This window comes from Macrosteles quadrilineatus, unplaced genomic scaffold (assembly GCF_028750875.1).
Source record: "Macrosteles quadrilineatus isolate MER2022 unplaced genomic scaffold, UCM_ALF_1.0 Scaffold_51__1_contigs__length_872494, whole genome shotgun sequence".
NCBI lineage: Eukaryota > Metazoa > Arthropoda > Insecta > Hemiptera > Cicadellidae > Macrosteles > Macrosteles quadrilineatus.
The window spans coordinates 471,091-489,700 of NW_026542644.1; the positions used below are offsets into that span (position 1 = coordinate 471,091).

The 18,610-nt window shown below is 30.0% G+C and overlaps 1 protein-coding gene across 1 annotated transcript in view; it reads right to left on the minus strand.

Annotated features, from left to right (window-relative positions):
- The window catches only part of LOC129005997 (FMRFamide-related neuropeptides-like), a 79,739-nt gene extending 61,761 nt beyond the window's left edge, over positions 1 to 17,978 (minus strand). The window contains exons 1-2 of the mRNA XM_054435080.1: positions 17,936 to 17,978; positions 3,730 to 3,756 (exon numbers count right to left, since the gene is read on the minus strand). The gene's annotated coding sequence lies outside the window, so the exon portion shown is untranslated. The remainder of the gene's footprint in view (positions 1 to 3,729; positions 3,757 to 17,935) is intronic.
- Between the last annotated feature and the right edge of the window lie 632 nt (positions 17,979 to 18,610).

Genomic DNA, 18,610 nt, shown 5'->3' on the forward strand with positions numbered 1-18,610 from the left:
ATATATGTATGTTTTCAAATTTCATTATTTTAAGTACAATGCTGTTAAAATATATTGCAATATTATTTATAACCACGGATAATATGTTGAAACTAATCTAGAAAAATTTATTTACACTTTTGTGCTAGAAGGTTAAATGTAGACGTGTTATAAACTCAAGAAAGTTATGATGTAGATTTTAGTTAGTTAATATTTTAGTGATACTCTAACCTCACTATACCTTGAATAAGTCAACAGCACCGGAAAGTGACTAATGTCTTGAAATAGCTTCGCAGAGATCTTACAAGCTCAACTCTGCTTAATTTATTTGCAGAGAAAATATGTATCAGAGGTAAGATGAAAGTGTTTTGCCGCCTTTGCGCTCCTACCATATACACTGATAATATGTGTTTATGTTTTGTGTTATTTCAACGAGGCAATACGTTTACCATTTTTAAAATTTAAATTCGACAATTTATTCATCAGGAATTTTAGCACATTAACACATTATCCAATAGGTGTGTTTAAATTTAAACAACCTTGTGTAAGGGCGTAAGCGATAAATTGTGTTTCACTAGCATGTGTTATGAATCTTCAAACATAGTTTTATGAGATATGTTTTATGTTTTGTGGACATATAAAAGTGATTTACTCCGAAAAACCTGAAACATTGTCAACACGATGTCCATGTATACGCTCTCGCATATAAACCTGCAACCGCAATATATTATTTACCTAGTGACAATCTGTCAGTCTGTCTGCTGTCAATGTATATTCATATTGTAACAGAGATTCGTACGAGTATCAAATTACGTGGTATCCAGAATACGCTTTTTTGTATGTAGCAAAAAAATACAAAAGGAAATTTAATTTTTATATGACGTCTCGAGGAACCATATACATTAGCTTAATTATTCAACGATTACTTCCAGAGCTGTTAAAAGTTGCATGTTAAAGCTTTCTAATTTTAAAAGTAGTAATTTATATATTTATCATAGTATAGATACATGATAAAAAACATTACCTATCTTTCTTGAGAACATTCCTTTATAAAGGCAAAAACAACATCAAGTAACTTTTTTTTTAATAATGAATCAAATGAACCCAATTAAATTCTTTAGACCTAAACAAAAACCCACATGATATTATGTGTATTACATTTGGGACAGGAATAACTAGAACAAATTTAAGAGAAATAAAAAAAATATCACCAAACATTCTATCTATTAGGAAACGGCATAAAAATATTTTAATCATACTTGTAGGTATGTACTCTAGAAAACACCTTGTCATAACGTAGCTACATAGCTATATTTTAGAATGTTACAAAACAATTCACTTACATAATTGCATTTTATTAAAGACAACGACATTAAGGTTATGAAGGAAGAAAAATTTAAAGTTAACATTGTCACGAAAAGAAACTACGGCCCCGAAATGTTAAATAATATACTGTTTCTCATAGTAGGATATTTTATCTTTATTTACAACAAAATTAGAGTCCATTTTATAGCATTTGGATGTTTATTGAATAATGTTTATTCATTCGCAAAGTAGGTTACAGTACAGTTTAAAGTTAAATTGTTTTAAAATTTCCATGTACTGAACTGATAAGTGCTTTATCAAGTTTAAATCTTCAAGGTCAGACTAATTGTGTACTAACTTTAAATCCGTATATTTCTTAACCTTAAAGAAGTGTCAGATATTTGTTAAGGCAAGAATCTTGTCTGAAGCTGCATTAGATGAACAATACCACTACAAGAGATTCTCCAGTCAAGTGTATTGACATTTCCTGACATTACTTTCGCACATGTTGAGACACACATGACCAAAATAAATCACCATTTTGTTTTAAAGCCATATGATTGATATTTGGGAACTTGCATATCTCTAATTTATTTCCTAAAAGACTGCAGTAAACATTAACCTTGTAAATTAGCTTTGTAAGTTAATATAATTTTCCCATGTAATAAATAATATAACACAATTAAATCCAAAATGTATATGACTGATTATGTATAACCTATTTACATGATCACCTCTATACAAGTTCAAATCAGACCATCTTAACTATCAGACATATAATTAGTTTCAATAATGTATATTTTACCAAGCAAATAATGAATATTTGAAGGTCTATAATATGCCCACTTGTATACCACTGGATGTATCCGAATCAATTTCTAAAAATTCTCTATTTCTGAGCGTCTGTTAGCCATAATTTATAACCTTCTTTTAAAAGTTAACATAGTGATAAATTATGTAAGGAAATTAATTTGATTCATAAACCTTCGTTCTAAACTTTATGTCCAAAATCCACCATGCACTCTTTTGAATCACGCTATCAACTTTTTTTTTTAATTTTATTGTTAATTTGAAGTTTTTTTTAATTTTTAATTTTTTTTTTGTTAATCATATTCTAATGGGACTCATGGTTACAGACTTTACATATGTAATTATTACATCTGAAGGGTTTCAAGTTTGCACCTAGTTCAATACGTCTGACATATTAATTCAAAAAGCAATCCTTATCGAGGGACACCCTGTATATTACAAACCCATCGCAGAATATCATACAACAAGTTTACCCACTGGGGTAAACCTATAATGATTTACCCATTAAAGGATAGCAGTGCACTCATACTGCTCAGAAAACTAAACTTTATTCCGTTGAAACAACTCCGCGAATAAAACCAAACTGTATGTGATGTACAGTACGAGAGTAAATCACTCTAATTTGAAGAGCTAAAGACTTCCGCTAGTGTTTAAAAGCGTTTACATCCCAAAAAGCAGATGTTTGAATGGCGAGAAAGCAGAAGCGATCCCTGTATTTCACTCAGTGTTTAATAGATACTGAAGTACGCGTAACTTTAAAATGTTTTGCTTTTCATGAATAATATAAACAGGTTGGAGAAGAAAATTTTAGCATTTGGACGAAATGTGTGTGTTTCTACCCAAGTGTATAACGTCTCTTAGTCCAGTTCGAAGGGCGCGGGTTCGACTCCGGTATATCCAAAAACATTTGATGGATTTGAACTGGTATCTATTATGGAATGTTCATACAAAATGCCTCTTGCGTAATCATTAAATGGAAATCGTTTGTTGAGTTTTCATTGATTCCTTTTAAATCTTGTTTCTGAATTCCCCATGAAAATTTGTCAACCTTTTCACTTGAATAATACAATAAAAACTGCTCACAAAAAGAAAAAAAGCTCTCAAAATGATTAAGTGAGTAAAGGAAGTGTGAAAAATTACATGAAAACTGTGTTAGGCAACCCTAATAATTTATTTATGGTTAAAAAAAATATGGTAAAGAATAATAATATGAAAATTAAAAAAAAATTATAGGTTATACACACAAATAATTTAAGGATGTACTACAAGTCTTAAGGTAAGATTTCTCTATTCAATTTAAATTCTTTCCACAAAGGGAATGTAGACACTTATATTCAAGAAATTTTTAAAAAAAAAAAACCTAAAATTATTAGAGCTTATCATATTTAGTGTACGATTAGAATATCTAATACAGATTATTGACAATGATGAATACATTTTAAATAAATGTGTACTATATCATCCAACTTATTTTAAAAACATTGTCACCTGCAGCCCAATTTCTCTTTTCATATGGAAGGCAAATTTGCTGTCAATTACAAATTATTACTCACATACATGTAAATAGATAAAAGACGGATAAACAGAACCACTGAATGGATATTCAAAAATAATTTGACTATAGATTCTACCTACCCTTCTAGCGATGACGCTCGAAAAGATCTGAAAAAAAAAACAGTTGATGTAAGCAAAAGATTCATTGATATTTTTCAATCAAAAGATATGTCAATAAAGATATGTTGTTTATGTTCAACATTTTTTCAGAATACAAATATACAGCTAAAAATAGACAAGTAAAGATTATTATAAACATGTTTGTTTACTGTATGTCCTTAGATTGTAAACAATTGTATTTACAAGTATCATACACTTAAATACTGTGAGGTTTTATAGTACTATTATCGTATGAGTTTTGTTGAAGTTATCACATTGAACATTTGTTTCTCCTCGCCTAAATTACCTTTTTTTGTTTCCAGTGTCAACCTGCAGCTTTATGTTAGTTTAAAGAATCAAATTGTAAAAGTAAACCTTTGGCAATTGGTGTTACTCAGACCAACCCATTAACCACACTAATTAACTACACCAGTCCCTACTAGTACTGTATACTAAAATGATTTTGTGACTACAAATTCTTTTTCATCAATGATTAATACATTTCACATTACCATTGAATGGTTCGATATTTTTAGACTAAATATTTTAGACAATAGGTTTATTTACATACCTTCTGTCAAATATTCCAAAGATAGATTTTGCCTTTCAGCTTACATGTTTCGTTGCGAAGACATTTTCAAAGCTTGCATCTTGTCAAAAACAAGGACTAAGCGCTATCTAAATGTTAATCGTGTATTGGTACTTTGATGTTTTTTGTGTTTGCGACGTCCATGTTTTATTTATGTTTTTGACGAGTTGCAAGCTTTGAAAATGTTGTCTTCGCAACGAAACATGTAAGCTAATGTGCAATACTGTATAAATCGTTGGACTATTTGACGGAAGTATGTAAAAAACATATTATTGTCTTTAAAATATAGTCCAGGGACCAGAAACATGAATGTTTAATTATTTTAGTTCAATCAAGCCTCATACCTTTGAGTATGCAAGTAAAAAATCTTATTAACGACTTCCTTTCTAACACCAAAACCGATTAACCAATTGTAAACTGTATAATCTGTTATGATTCCGTCAGTTTGTAATAGTGTGAAAAACTAAGAGGTAATTGAAGAAATAATGAAAGGATTAAAGATTGAGGAACCATCTGTGTGATTCCATTTGCCGTTTCATTTAACTAAAATTTTAAAATGAGGTTTTTCTTTACTACTTTTTAACCACCGAAGTAAATTCCTAAACCTGCATTATCCCAAGTATGGCCAACGACCTGGACCTCTAATTCAACTCAAGTTTTGTCCACGTGCGTGTATCTCATCAATAATGTATTGGTTTCTGTAGCTGAATCACCAAATCCAGAATTCAGTGCGTGACGACGTTTCGAAACCAACACATCAGGTCAAAATACGTAAACACCAAGATTTGATGCTCCTAAAGAACTTGTTTGTTGTAAAATTAAATATTCCTGATCAAAGAATCAATTATTACATTAATCGGTACTTTCCTGTTAAAGGGAACATTCATTATTATCGATGATTTTTTCTCGATATATCGATATTAACAAATTGAAACATATCAGCTGACAACTACGCGATAAATATTGTTCAGTATCAACAAACAATAATGAAATTAAACTGTTCTAAAAAAAAATAACCTAACATAACTAACCAAACTTGCTATAACATTTAAAAATTCCGTGTTTAATTTGCTTTATCTATTATCAAACCCAAACGGAATTTTTAAATGGTCCAGCAAGTTTGGTTGGTTATGTTAGGTTAGCTTAGAATATTTTAGCCTAAACAAGATCAGTTAGTTGTTGTCAATTTGCAATGGGTCGGAAAATAAAAATATCGATATATCGATATATGGAAAACGCACCATATGTCTCAAACCAGTAGAACAAGACGTCTTCCCTAAATCAAATATCTTTTCCTTTTCGGCCTGTAATAAGTATTTCATGTTAGAAACAGTCGACTATGTAACTTTTCTACGTGTAGAAAAATAATTGAGTAATTTTTCACATCCGAAAAATGTTTATGTTTTATAATAAAATCATTTGGCTTTATTTTTCTTGATTCTTTGTGAAAAACAATTAAACACTTAAAGAGAAAGATCATGTATAAAAGATCATCGTATTATTTAAAATAATAAAGTGTTTGCTAAGGTGATGGGATTTAACATTTCAAAACCAAACTAAACAAAACAGGTTTTAACAGGAACTCAACTTAACCATTATGAACTTCGTAGGATTAAGTAAACAAAGAACATGATTAAAACCAAACTTTTTGTTTGATCATCAAAGTGGACGCAAAAAAGAGAGTGATAAATATTTAAACAACAGATTTATAAAATGTTTACATAAAAACATTCTCTATTACCTGAGTCATAGAATGATGAAAATGTTTCGGAATAACACACAAAGACATTGCAGGCCTACGTAGATCAATATGTATTTTCATTATTGTCATAGAAAAATATGTTTTTTTTTGTCACATTGGAGCAAACATGGCTAGCTTACACATGTATTGCAGAACTAAAGTCGTTCTTTGTTTCCCTAAGGCAAAAAGAACTGATGCATTCGAGAAAATTAGCTGCACATGTTAATGATATCTTCGATTAAGAACTTATCATATCATTACTAAACTTCATTCATGCTAAAAAAATTGTTAAAATGGCAATTTTTACCACAATTAAGTAGAATTTGTCGATATTTTGATAAAGTAAAAAAAAAAAACAATTTTGCAATTAGATTTAGTATTTTTTATTTATTTGTATTATCTGTTGCGCTCAAATACTGGTAACAGCTGTTCGTATACTAATATACTACTAGGTGGAATAGTATATTTCGTACCTAGAGCCAAAAATGAGGTTTTCCTAGCTAAATAATATTTTTATCGAAATATCAACATATATTTTTTCTCGAAACGGTCGAAAGCTCCAAAACCCTCTCCGAATGGTACAAACGCTATTTTTCACCGCAATATTCAAAATTAAATACATACAATAAATGCACATAGCTAAAACTTAAGGTTATAAGAAGAAATATTTAGGGAAATCAGCAAAAAAAATAAATAGTTGCTTGACAGTGGTGACAATAAAGGGAGTCTATTGCAATGCATAATATTGATACTGCTTGTGTATTTAATACATACACTAATGTTTTGAATAAATAAAGCTGTAGTATAAGTGAGTAAAAACTTTCATTCTCCAATTAACGTTTTTAAAACGGCAAAAACATCATAGTTTGGTGAAAACTAATTTTTAAAGGAGAAGAATGTATGAGATTTCTTTTAGAATTTGGTCTAAAATGTACTTAAGGAAAAATCCTATAATAATCTGTCTATAAGCAGTTCCGAAAATAAATCAAGTTTAAATCCACTATGAAACAACCAGAAAACCTCAGTAGGTTATACAGAAGTAGAAATAACACAATTTACATGAGATAACAGTCTTGAGTATATATAAAGAATCGAGTCAAAACAGAAGAGAAATAAGTGGTTTTACTATTTCTTGTGCTCCGCTACATTGCAAAGCAAAGCTATTGCAGTGAAACATGTTGTGAAAATATGCAGAAAGATATGTTAAAAAGTTTATATTTTTTAATCTCCTCATATTACATCAATTTTACAATGAGCTTAAGTAGGGTAAATATTCAAAAAAAGAAAAATTACTGATCGATATATATATATATATATATATATATCTCATATGATTCATTTCTCTCCCCTACCTACCCGCAATAGATTTATGTGTTTAGTATGTGTATTCCAATTCTAGTGAGCAGAGCTACACTAAATACTAGTAATAACTCAACTCATCCGTCTGTGGTCACTCAAATATTAAACTATCAGTTAGTAAACTACCAGAGTGGTTTCCTCAACTTTGTTATTTTTTTACTATGTTCAACGTGATTCGGACAGCTTTTGTACCACAAAAACAAAAAAAGCATCTATAATGAAATAAAAATAACTGTAATCGAATTGCATGAAAGGAAACTATTATGTTTGTTGTAACTGCATTATAACTACGAGGTTATATATAATAGTGATTTTTTTCGACTCATAGACTACAATCATGTTATTTATTGAATTAAAATATTTGTCTATAAATATCATTGTTCAAAAAAATACTTAATTCCGTAGCCATGTTTCAATTGCATGTATTAATATTGGGTGTGAAAAGATTAGAGAAATTATTTTAATAACTAACAAAGTTTTTAAATATTTCCCCCCTCTCTCCCCAATATTAACATAACAAAATGTTTCTGTGAAAGCTCAAAATTCACTGTAAATGTAGTCTTTCGATCATCCTGAGTATTAAATACAATTTTTACGAAGATCGAGCATTTTATAGTTGACATCAACTATAAAATGTCGGAATTGTAGTTCCACATATAAATGATTTACATTCATTGCAGGTGAAGTCATTCAACTAAAACAGTATTAATTTATTTACTGATTAAATTTTTTAAGGCTAAACCCAAAGTAATGCGCTAAAAGCGGTGTGATATCTTCCGTGAATTGCAATTCCAAACAGGTTAATTTCATAAATGAACATGTGGTTTAAAAAGCAATTAAAAAGACATCATCGTTCGTCTGAGCTCTTGCATTAGCTTGGTAAAACATCTGAAAACAGAAACCTTCTGCTTTGTAAATTTTGTTTGAGTGTATGAATAGAGTTAATTTATTTAAGTCATATTTAGTTTTTAAAAAGCTTTCCTTTAATAAAAGATATTTAGATATAAATCACATTTTGAACAGGTATTATTTTTAAAGTAGATTATTTTTTTAAGTAAATTTATTATATACTCATCTCATAAACTTTTCAAAAAACATTCCATTTTTTGGGTATTGTGGTATAATTTATTTTTCATCATACCAAACATATCAAATATACCTAAATCGTGCATCAACAACAGAAAACATCTATACCTAGGTTACTATAGCATAGGTGTATTTTTCGTCATACCAAACATTAATTTAATATACCTAGACCTAGAACTAGCTAGACCTAGATCTAGCCAGACCTAGACTGTCAGCTTATCATGTTAACCACCGCTGGTTTTAAGAAATGTTCGTTTTATGTCAAATATGAAGATAAAACGAGCTCTTTATACATTGGGTTGTGAAAACTCGACATAAACACACGAAATATCTCGGAATCTGAGCTTCTCGACGGTTTTCCAGTCACATTGTTTATAAAGGAGATCAAAGTGTGTTTAGTGAGTGCTTTGGTTTCATATGATACTGATTCTTATTTTGGGTAACCGATCATCGCATTACCAAATAAGTATAACTAATTGAAATTGCCTCCATTATATTAGTTATCATTCAAAATCAAATTCTTTCCTATCTCAAAAATTCTAATTTTTGACCCAAGCTTCTGGCGTCAATTAAAATTCTAATGGCGGATGTTTAATCAAGAAATATTTTTGGTTCTCACTCACACATACATGAAATATTGGAAATTGTATTACATATCAACATTCAAAAAAACTATTTTGATATGGTTAGCATATATCATAATTAACTAAAAGGATTAGTAAAGCAGCGAAGTAATGATGTTTACTTAAGTAAAGTGGTGAACATTTTGTGCACATTATTCATTAAAGTACTGAACTCCAAAATTAGAGTCGTCAATTAAATAATACGAGGAAAACACAAAAGTTACTCAAGAATATAAATACCTCAATTTGCTTAAGAAAACTTCTTCAGTGCATATCTACATCTTAGTATTCATATTGAGTCTGAAACCATCTTTTCAAAATTTTCGGGATTTCCTTTAATACTTTCCTGTATCTTCGATTCATATATCTTCGGTTAAAATATAACTGACAAGCTGAAAGGGTTAGTAAGTGTACGAAATACAATTTGTACTATTTGAAGTGTGTTGTGGTTAAGCAATGTTATACTAAAATCACTAACAATAGCACTGTACATCAATTAAAAACGTGTTCGACGGCTCTGGTGCTCTTAAACCTAACTTATCACTGTAGATAGTTACTTTAAGTTTTTAAAAATATGTTTTATCGGATGTAGTACTGTAATGATGAAAAAGAGTTTTAGAAATAATATTTAAGTTAATAATGCACCCAAACGAATAGTTAACGGAGAGTAAAGCAATTGTAAAACCAATCACATCAGCTATATCCCATTGAAAAGGCGAAAAATTTAGAGAAACTCCGAAATTGATTATTCAATTAATTTACAATTCACAACAACAATGACATAACAATGAAATTGACAAATTCCCCACGTTTTATTCCGCCCTCAAAAATATGTGTGTGACATTTGCTGCAAATGGATGATTTGCTCCCACTTTTTCTTTACTTCGCACAGAAGATATGTAATATCTCCACATAATCAAATATACAAGATAAAACAAATAGTTCATTCAATAATTTGGAAATTAATTACTCTAGACGGTTGATATTTTGTATTCACAATTCTTGGAAATGCCATAAATGTCAGAACGTGAGTAATTATAATTGAGTGCATACAGTACAGTGTATCAAAGGTATATAGTAACAAGTTAAATTTGAGTGCAGTTGTTTTACAAAGGTATTGGAGTTAATTTGTCATATTTGCTAACAGATCTAAATGTGTATTTAAATTTACTTTAGATGGGGATTGTTTGTTCGTTAACTAGATGTATTTAGTTGTCACGTTTCCGGCGAATTCAATAAATTATCACCATGTTTCAACATAAACTTTGTTATTCTCAATCATAAAGTTTGAAGCCAATTTTCGAGATTGTAGTGTAAATTTTACATTCTTATTTTATGGTGGATTTTACCACGTGTGCGTTACTTTTTGATTACAATACCCCTTTAGGTATTAACTAGATATAGTTTACATACAAACTGTTACATACAAACGGTTACATACAAACTGTTACATACAAACCGTTACATAAAAACTGTTACATTTAGTTAAAATACTTTATTGAATAGATAACAAACGAAAAAACATCAAAACGCCATCTACAAACCGGACTTCTTGAAATTGTTTTTTCATCTTTAAAAATGCTAAATTTATGAGAGTATATTTAATCAATGAGAGTATGTTTAGTACCACTAGATGTGTTACATATTATTACTGTCGAAAATTGACCTGTGACAACTCTGAAAAACTAACAACAACCTTCAAAAATTTGGAGGAACCACTCATTTTTCAAAACCAAATACATTTCACTAATTCAGTGTAGTGGTCAACGAAACTTCCCTCATTTAAATAGTAGGAACCAAAAAATAACAGGATTAGCATATGTGCTCAAACAATTAGTCCATGTTGATATGTCAATCAATCAATTATTAGGTTTAACTATTAATGGTTGTAAATTAATTGTGTACGGACCGCACTGATCTGGCAGACCACATATCTGGTCCCAGATAACACTGTCACCTCAACTCACCTGAGGGTATTGTGGTGAAATTTGACAATTACTTGGGTTTACTTAAATCAATTACTTAATTACTTTGTACATTGGTGTGAAGGAAAGTGCAAATTAAACACCACAAAACATTGTGGAATAAGTATATACTGGAAGTCACCCCGTGTTGAAAACTCAACCAAAAATATGTCTATCTTTCAGCCTCTGGATTGCTTATATAATCAAATAAATAGTAAACTCTTACCTTAGCAATCCTTATTACGGTTGTCCGATATTAATTTCAAACCCATAGGTTCATCTTCAGTCGGAAGTTTAGGTAGACAAAATGCTTATTATAAAATCCCACTGTTTTATAAAACCATGGTTTTTATCCCCAAACTCCGTACATTATTTATGTCAATTGTAATGTGTGTCGTGTTCGTGTTAAATGTCAACATTTCTACGAAACCCATCGGGTGGATTTTATAATAAGCATTTGGTCTACCTAAACTTCCGACTGAAGATGAACCTACGGGTTTTAAATTAATATCGGACAACCATAATAAGGATTGCTAAGGTAAGAGTTTACTATTTATTTCAAAAATATGTATTGTGCAAACTTCTCCATACCCCCTACGCTGTAAATAAAACATGTGATTGATTTTTTTTCCATTTGTTTTAATTTTCTGTTTACATTTCGTTGTTATTTCGTCACCAGCATGACAACCCATACCCATGTTATTTTTTTAAATTTTAAACTCATTTTCTGTGCTTATTTTTGAGCTTGTTTTTTATAAAGGGATCCTGCACGTCTGCAGGCAAATATCTTTCTAACAGTAGGTAGATTTTCCCTGCGATGCACACGAGCTGAGGAATAACGTTTTCAAGAAGCATGCTTCCCTATTAATATACATATACATACTCACAAAACTCATACGTACATTGTTATGATGTAAAGTGTAATTGAAATACCCCAAAATAATGTGGAATAAAAAGTATATATTACAGAAAAAAACACTTTAAAAATTGACGCGTATGTTTTGAAATTTGTGCGTATGCAAAATTAATTATTATATTAAATTAGTAAAGATCTAAACATTATTGCCACCAGGACTGATGTAGAATAATATGATAGGTTACGTACCTTTTTTATTCCGTCGTCAGTCCTAAAATAGTCAGAGGGTGACTAGTTTCAGTTCCGTCGTGTCCGCCGTGCTACCTGCGTCAGTGTGTCTCATATAAAATGTAGCCGGCTACTCTCATTAAATGTGCTTTGTGTCGTAAATGTGTGAACTTTATGTGTCGACATGTGTTTGTACCTCATAACGAAGACTTCTGTCGGATTTTGGACCAATCGATTTGATGAAAATGGGTTTGAAAATGGGTCATTTCTGACCCGAAACTAGTCACCCTCTGACTATTTTAGGACTGACGACGGAATAAAAAAGGTACGTAACCTATCATATCATAGTAAAGATCTACAGACGTGTATTAAAATATGTTCTTTAATCAAAGTTATACAAACTAAGCATAATACTATAAATATAAATATTGTATAAAATGTACTCTCTTTTGATATTTATCATCCCTATGGACTAGGTGAAGGAAATTTTAAAGTTACTTCCTTACGATTTATGCTTATGATGTTTTGTTTTATACTTTTTACTTCTTATTTAGTCGAAATTTAGTTGTTAATAATTGCTTTTTCTCTGGTCAAAACGAAACAAATCAAGCCAAGCGTACTTGTAAATCGACTAAAAAATTAATTTATGATTAAAATACCCCAGCCGCAGCAAACCTGCAGACTAAGCGAATTTCCATTAACCTGATTGGATTTACACTAAAATGCCTCCATAAAAATAGCACATTTATTTCCTATTTAAAAAGAATTAGTTTAACGAGTACTTAGGTTTGCTGCAACAGGGAGGATAAAAAAGATTTTTTTAATAAATTGATAATAGTTTAGTAAGAAATAAAATTTTTTTCCAAAATCGATCAAAATATGTTCATAAACAAGCAAACTACAACAGTTGACTTATTCACCATAAGAATAACATGGGAATTCCAAAATTACAATTTTTTTTTATTCTCTCCGTAACAATTAGGCGCATAATAACGCTTCAATATACTAAATTATTTGTTTTTTTTAAGCTCTACAAAATGGTTTAGAAAGAAATTGTGAAATTTCGTGTTTTTAGGGTCAAAAATGGGAAAAACCTATTTTTACCCCATAAAACCCCCCATAAACCCCCGTTCCCGTAGTCCGATCATGCTGGTTCGCGAACTCATTCAAGTTTATCCCGCCTTACACCTTCAAACCAAATTTTATCAAAATCGGACAAAAATTATTTAAGTTATCGTGCGGATGGACACACACATATATATATATATATATATATATATATATATATATATATATATAGATATATAAAAATTTGAACGAATGGTGTTTTTGGCCTCTGGGGACATCAAAATGAAAAAGTAAATCGGTCCCGGGCTTAGGTCTTACCATGAGACCTACGGTAATAGCTACTTCCCTATAGGGAAATTCGCTAAAAAAAACATTAACAAATTGAGTTTCGAATTCAATACCTATCTTATTTGTAAAAACCCTTGATGACATGTATAAAGTTAATTAGTTATTTAAAGTTCGTCTGTTCCTATGTTGTAACCATAATAATGGGAAAACAGTACATTGTTATATGTAACCCCTTTAAACATCTATACTCAATAGCTAATAATAGCATAAACAGATTTTAGCTGTTCGTTTGTAAATGTTAAAATTTTTTTAATTCGCTATTTATTTCAACCAGTTTCATGGCCACATGTCAAGTTATTCTGAATGCACCTATTTATTTAGCTTGAATGTTTCTAGCGACTATGTGGGGAGTGGTATTTGAATATATGACAAACATTTAACATGGGTTTCATATAAAATCTGTATGAATATGGTTATTTGCTCGACATTCCAGGCCAGAGAAGTATTCCTTGGATTTAAATAGCTAAATAGCTGCAGGTTTATCTACAAGGCTATAAAGAAGTTAACTTTAATATTACACATAAAAAAATATATACAGAAAAAACTTGTAGGCTTATCTACATTGTCAAAAGAGTTAATTTAAAATAAAACCGTTTCTTAAAAGAATATTCCGAAGTAAAACGATATTATGAGTTCATAATTGTTTTAGAGTAAATTCGATTGATTTATTACAGTAAATTTAAGTATCATTAATTACGAATTCAATTAATTTCAATAACGTTTAACATAGCTCTAAGAGCTTTAGGTTATCTTTAAAGACAATTTCCACAACACTATTGATGTTATCTTAAAGATCAATTGATTTTGTACAAACTCGATTTGAAAGCAAAGAAACAAAATCTCAAGATATAAAATCTACCTTCATGTATTACGCTTATAATGCATTCGAATTCCTATAACCTCGCAAAGATCTCTTTGCAAAATCTCACTTTGAGAAGTGAGATAAGAAACAGATATATCAGGATTATAGTTGATTGCAAGTGTTCCTCTTTTATCTTTTTCGCTACGAGAAACGCATAGGTTCACATATGTATTTAAAATTGTTAGCTTCATATATAGATTAACGTTTCCTCCGGCTTTCGTAATATCACAATTTTTTACTAATATTTCCAAAGTTGATTATAAATATCTTTAACATAATACACAAATGAGATTGCGGAACGTTACAAGTTTAAATTCTAGAAATGAAAGTCTTTTTTTACAAACTACCAGAGTTTAAATAATTCTTTGTACGCGATTCTTAGTTTGTCAATAAGTTTGAATGTAAGGCTTACACTATTTTCAAAATTTTAAGATTCTATTCGACTACGAACATACAATTAGGACAAAAACATGAGTAGTTAGGCTCAACGGTAACAAAATATCATTAACACCAATTAATTACTTTAAATTGTGAAGAATTATTACAAACGATTAATTATTATGTAGGTGTGAGATGTCCATTTACCGAAGTGAAGAACAATTTTCATCGATAACAGGTTCAATTTTCTACAATCGCAAGTTGTTTTTTAGTTACACCGATCTATTTTGTTCATTTCTTAGTATTTAACTTCAATTGACAACTAAATATCTCTTAGGCGATTTAAATTGTAAGAAATGCTTTTTTAGCTTAAAAATTATTTTCACTAAATAATTCACGGAAGAACACTTGATGTTAAACTAAAATTTGTCTGGTTGTAAATTATTCAATACGAAGAAATGATACAGCAAATGATTCTATTGTAAATTTGATTACAGATAAATTATAATAAAAATTTTAATATCCCTGGCATATACACTAGCTTATTAACTATTGAAGCAAAACGGGTCGAATTACAGATTAAATTATGGTGTTAAATATAAAAATGAAGTAATAATTATGGTATAAACTACCGAGACAAAGCAAGTTTTATAAACAATACAATGTATTTTAGACAAAATAGTTAACATCTCCAACAAGTCCAACGATTCTTAACACATACAAATTTTAAAAAAGAACCTAACGTGAATAAACATTGTTTTATAAACACAATAAAGATAATTAATTTTTGTTAGTTAAAATTATTGATAGAGCGTTAATAATATTGAATGCATATAAATATGTTAATGATCTAGGTAGTTAATGGATTATTATTCACAAATAAAATATTTATCTGGAATGTATTCATAAATGGCATATTTTCCTCTTGTATTTTATGCATGAATTTAACATTTTAAGTGATATTTTTGCGTTTTTAAGTAAGAGATTGATGTTTGGATAGTTTATAGCACTCATATAGATTTCTAAACCCATAAATCGGTTAACTACAGATAAAAAAATATAATTATATATTTGCATTTTATATTCAATTTTTAAAATATTCAATAATGGGCTTCAAAATACCTGAGTTCACCGCACCTTATTTTAGTATTATTGACTATTTATCCCCACCGTCGAATAATCAATTTAAACGAGTATATAAATATTTAATGACTTAATTACAAATTATTTCTTCAATTTATTTTAGTATGTCATTGAGGAAATGAAGTGTAAGTATTACCATTAATTAGAGCTGTGTTTCTCAGCGATACCTTAAAACAAATTACAACACTACCAGTAAAATAATAGGGTATTGGTAATTGGAAAAGTTAATTGGATATTAATTATTAAGTCATTGTCTACTTCTTATGAACGATTGGGTTCAATTCATATCCTTTTTAAGTGACTGATACATACGAGCTTCAAATGTTAATAATGTTAATAAAAAAAAAAAAGTTACAAGAAGCACTATTTTAATTTGATTTCATTTCATATTAAACTTTGATTTTAGTTTCTTACTTTTTAACCTTTGGTTTTTAGAATCAACAGTTTGTATAGGTTATAGACTGCTATATGAAAAAATAAAAAGAATGGAGATTTCCTTGACATTCAAGAGTTCTATCGCGATTTTGCCCGTTTGAAAACTTGATCTCTCCAATCTTTACACCCGTAATATGACGACATGGAGGAAGTTGATCGGAATAATAAATATTTAAATATTTTCTTTTATTTGGTGCAACCAACCGATGTTGGAATGTTTAAGATACTTCTTAAAACAAATACGAATATTGTATTTACCTATAATGATTAAACATTAAAGCTGTGTTCGTAACAATTCCGTAGTTGATGTAAAAAGTGTTAATTTATTTGAAATTAACAAACTACATGATACAGACTCAAAAGTTGTGTCTATTGTAATGTATTTAAATGTCTGTTCACTATTGAAGGGGATGTAAATTATTTTATTTACTGAGTAGAGTATTCGTGTAGAAAAATTGTGATTTTGAGGTATATTTTTGACTATACATGCATTTACTTATTGAATTTACTACATGTAGGTTCGTAAAAAATACCTTTTTTTAATGAACAAGAACAAATGGTAAAAAAACTTAAAACATATGTATGTAAATTTTAGTAATAATATAGGTAAAACTTGTTTTTCTTGATGGTCGTAGTCAAATTATCTGGAAGTATCAAATTGGAAACTTCTTTGTTAATTAAAAATTATAAAATTTATTTCAATATATGTTTTTGTGAAGATAAATTTGAATTACTCTCTTAAAATTAAAAGAAGCTGACCCCTTATATACATTTCATCTGGTTTTTTTTATTTACAGGATTTTTTGAAAGTAGGACTTCTAAGCTATCATTTCTAATCGTAAATATCTATTTATATTTTCGAAAAGTTTAAGTATAAATATTTAAATTAAAATCTAAAATTTGAAGGAAGATGTCCCTTATAAAGTTATGTTTTTAACACTAATAAACTTTATGACGAGTTAAAAGTGTGTAGTTTTTAATGGAGGTCTTCTAAACTATTATTTTAAAATTGTAAATAATAATTTACATTTTCGTAAAGTTTACAATACAAATATTCAAATTAAAATCTAAATATTAAAGGAAACTGTCCCTTTTATAGTTTCGATTCCCAACTGTAAACTTTATGACGAGTTAAAAATGCGTAGTCTTCAACGTAGTTCTTCTAAATGTTCGTTAAGTTTACAATATAAATATTCAAATCAAAATATAAAAATTTGAGAACTTCCTATTGCAGTTTGTCTCCCAACTCTAATAAACTTTATGACGAGTTAAAAATGCGTGGTCCTCAACGTAGTTCTTCTAAATGTTCGTTAAGCTAACAATATAAATATTCAAATCCAAAAATTTAAGAACTTCCTATAGCAGTTTTTTCCCAACTATAAACTTTACTAGTTAGAAATTGCGTAGTCTTCAAGGGAGGACACGGGTTCGAATCTCGACGAGCGTGACAAAATACCTCACATGTGCTATATGAACATGCTGCTGTGCAGTGCTGTTTGTAAACTTACGTAGTGTGAGTGTTTTATCAACGTGGGGTCTCTGGGCAACACATCGGCGTCAACTGACTGCGGAGAGCGCGGCGGACGTATATACACCACCCCCAGCGCCGCCCCCGACTGCCCCCGACCATCCGTCTTGCTATTGTGATACCCAGATCGGGTACTAATTGAGGCGTAACCGGCGAGGTGATTTGAAAAACAATAGATCCCTCGCGGGGTTAAAAATAACACTTAGCTAAGTTGGTAGCGGTGGAGTATGAACCCAAGGCAGCTATTTCATAGGTACTGGGGTAACTAGCTAGAGGTGATTTGAAAAACAATGGATCCCTCGCGGGGTTAAAAATAACACTGCTAAGTTGGTAGCAGTGGAGTATGAACCCAAGGCAGCTATTTCATAGGTCCACAGCCTGTACCGGGGTAACTAGCAAGAGGAGATTTGAATGAGAAAAAAAAGTTAAAATCCTTATGGGGGGGGGGTCCTTTTAATAAGAAAAGGTGACCATTAAGTATGAATGGAGATGAGTGCAGGATGAGTGGCGCGATTTTATGCTCTTGTTTATGACTAAGCTCGACTCGTTTCTAAGCTGTTAATTAATGGCCCATACAGCTAATGGCAACTAAGGGACCTACAGTTTATAGTGGAATCCGAACCAGATTTTTCCATGTTATTAACGAATTGGTGTA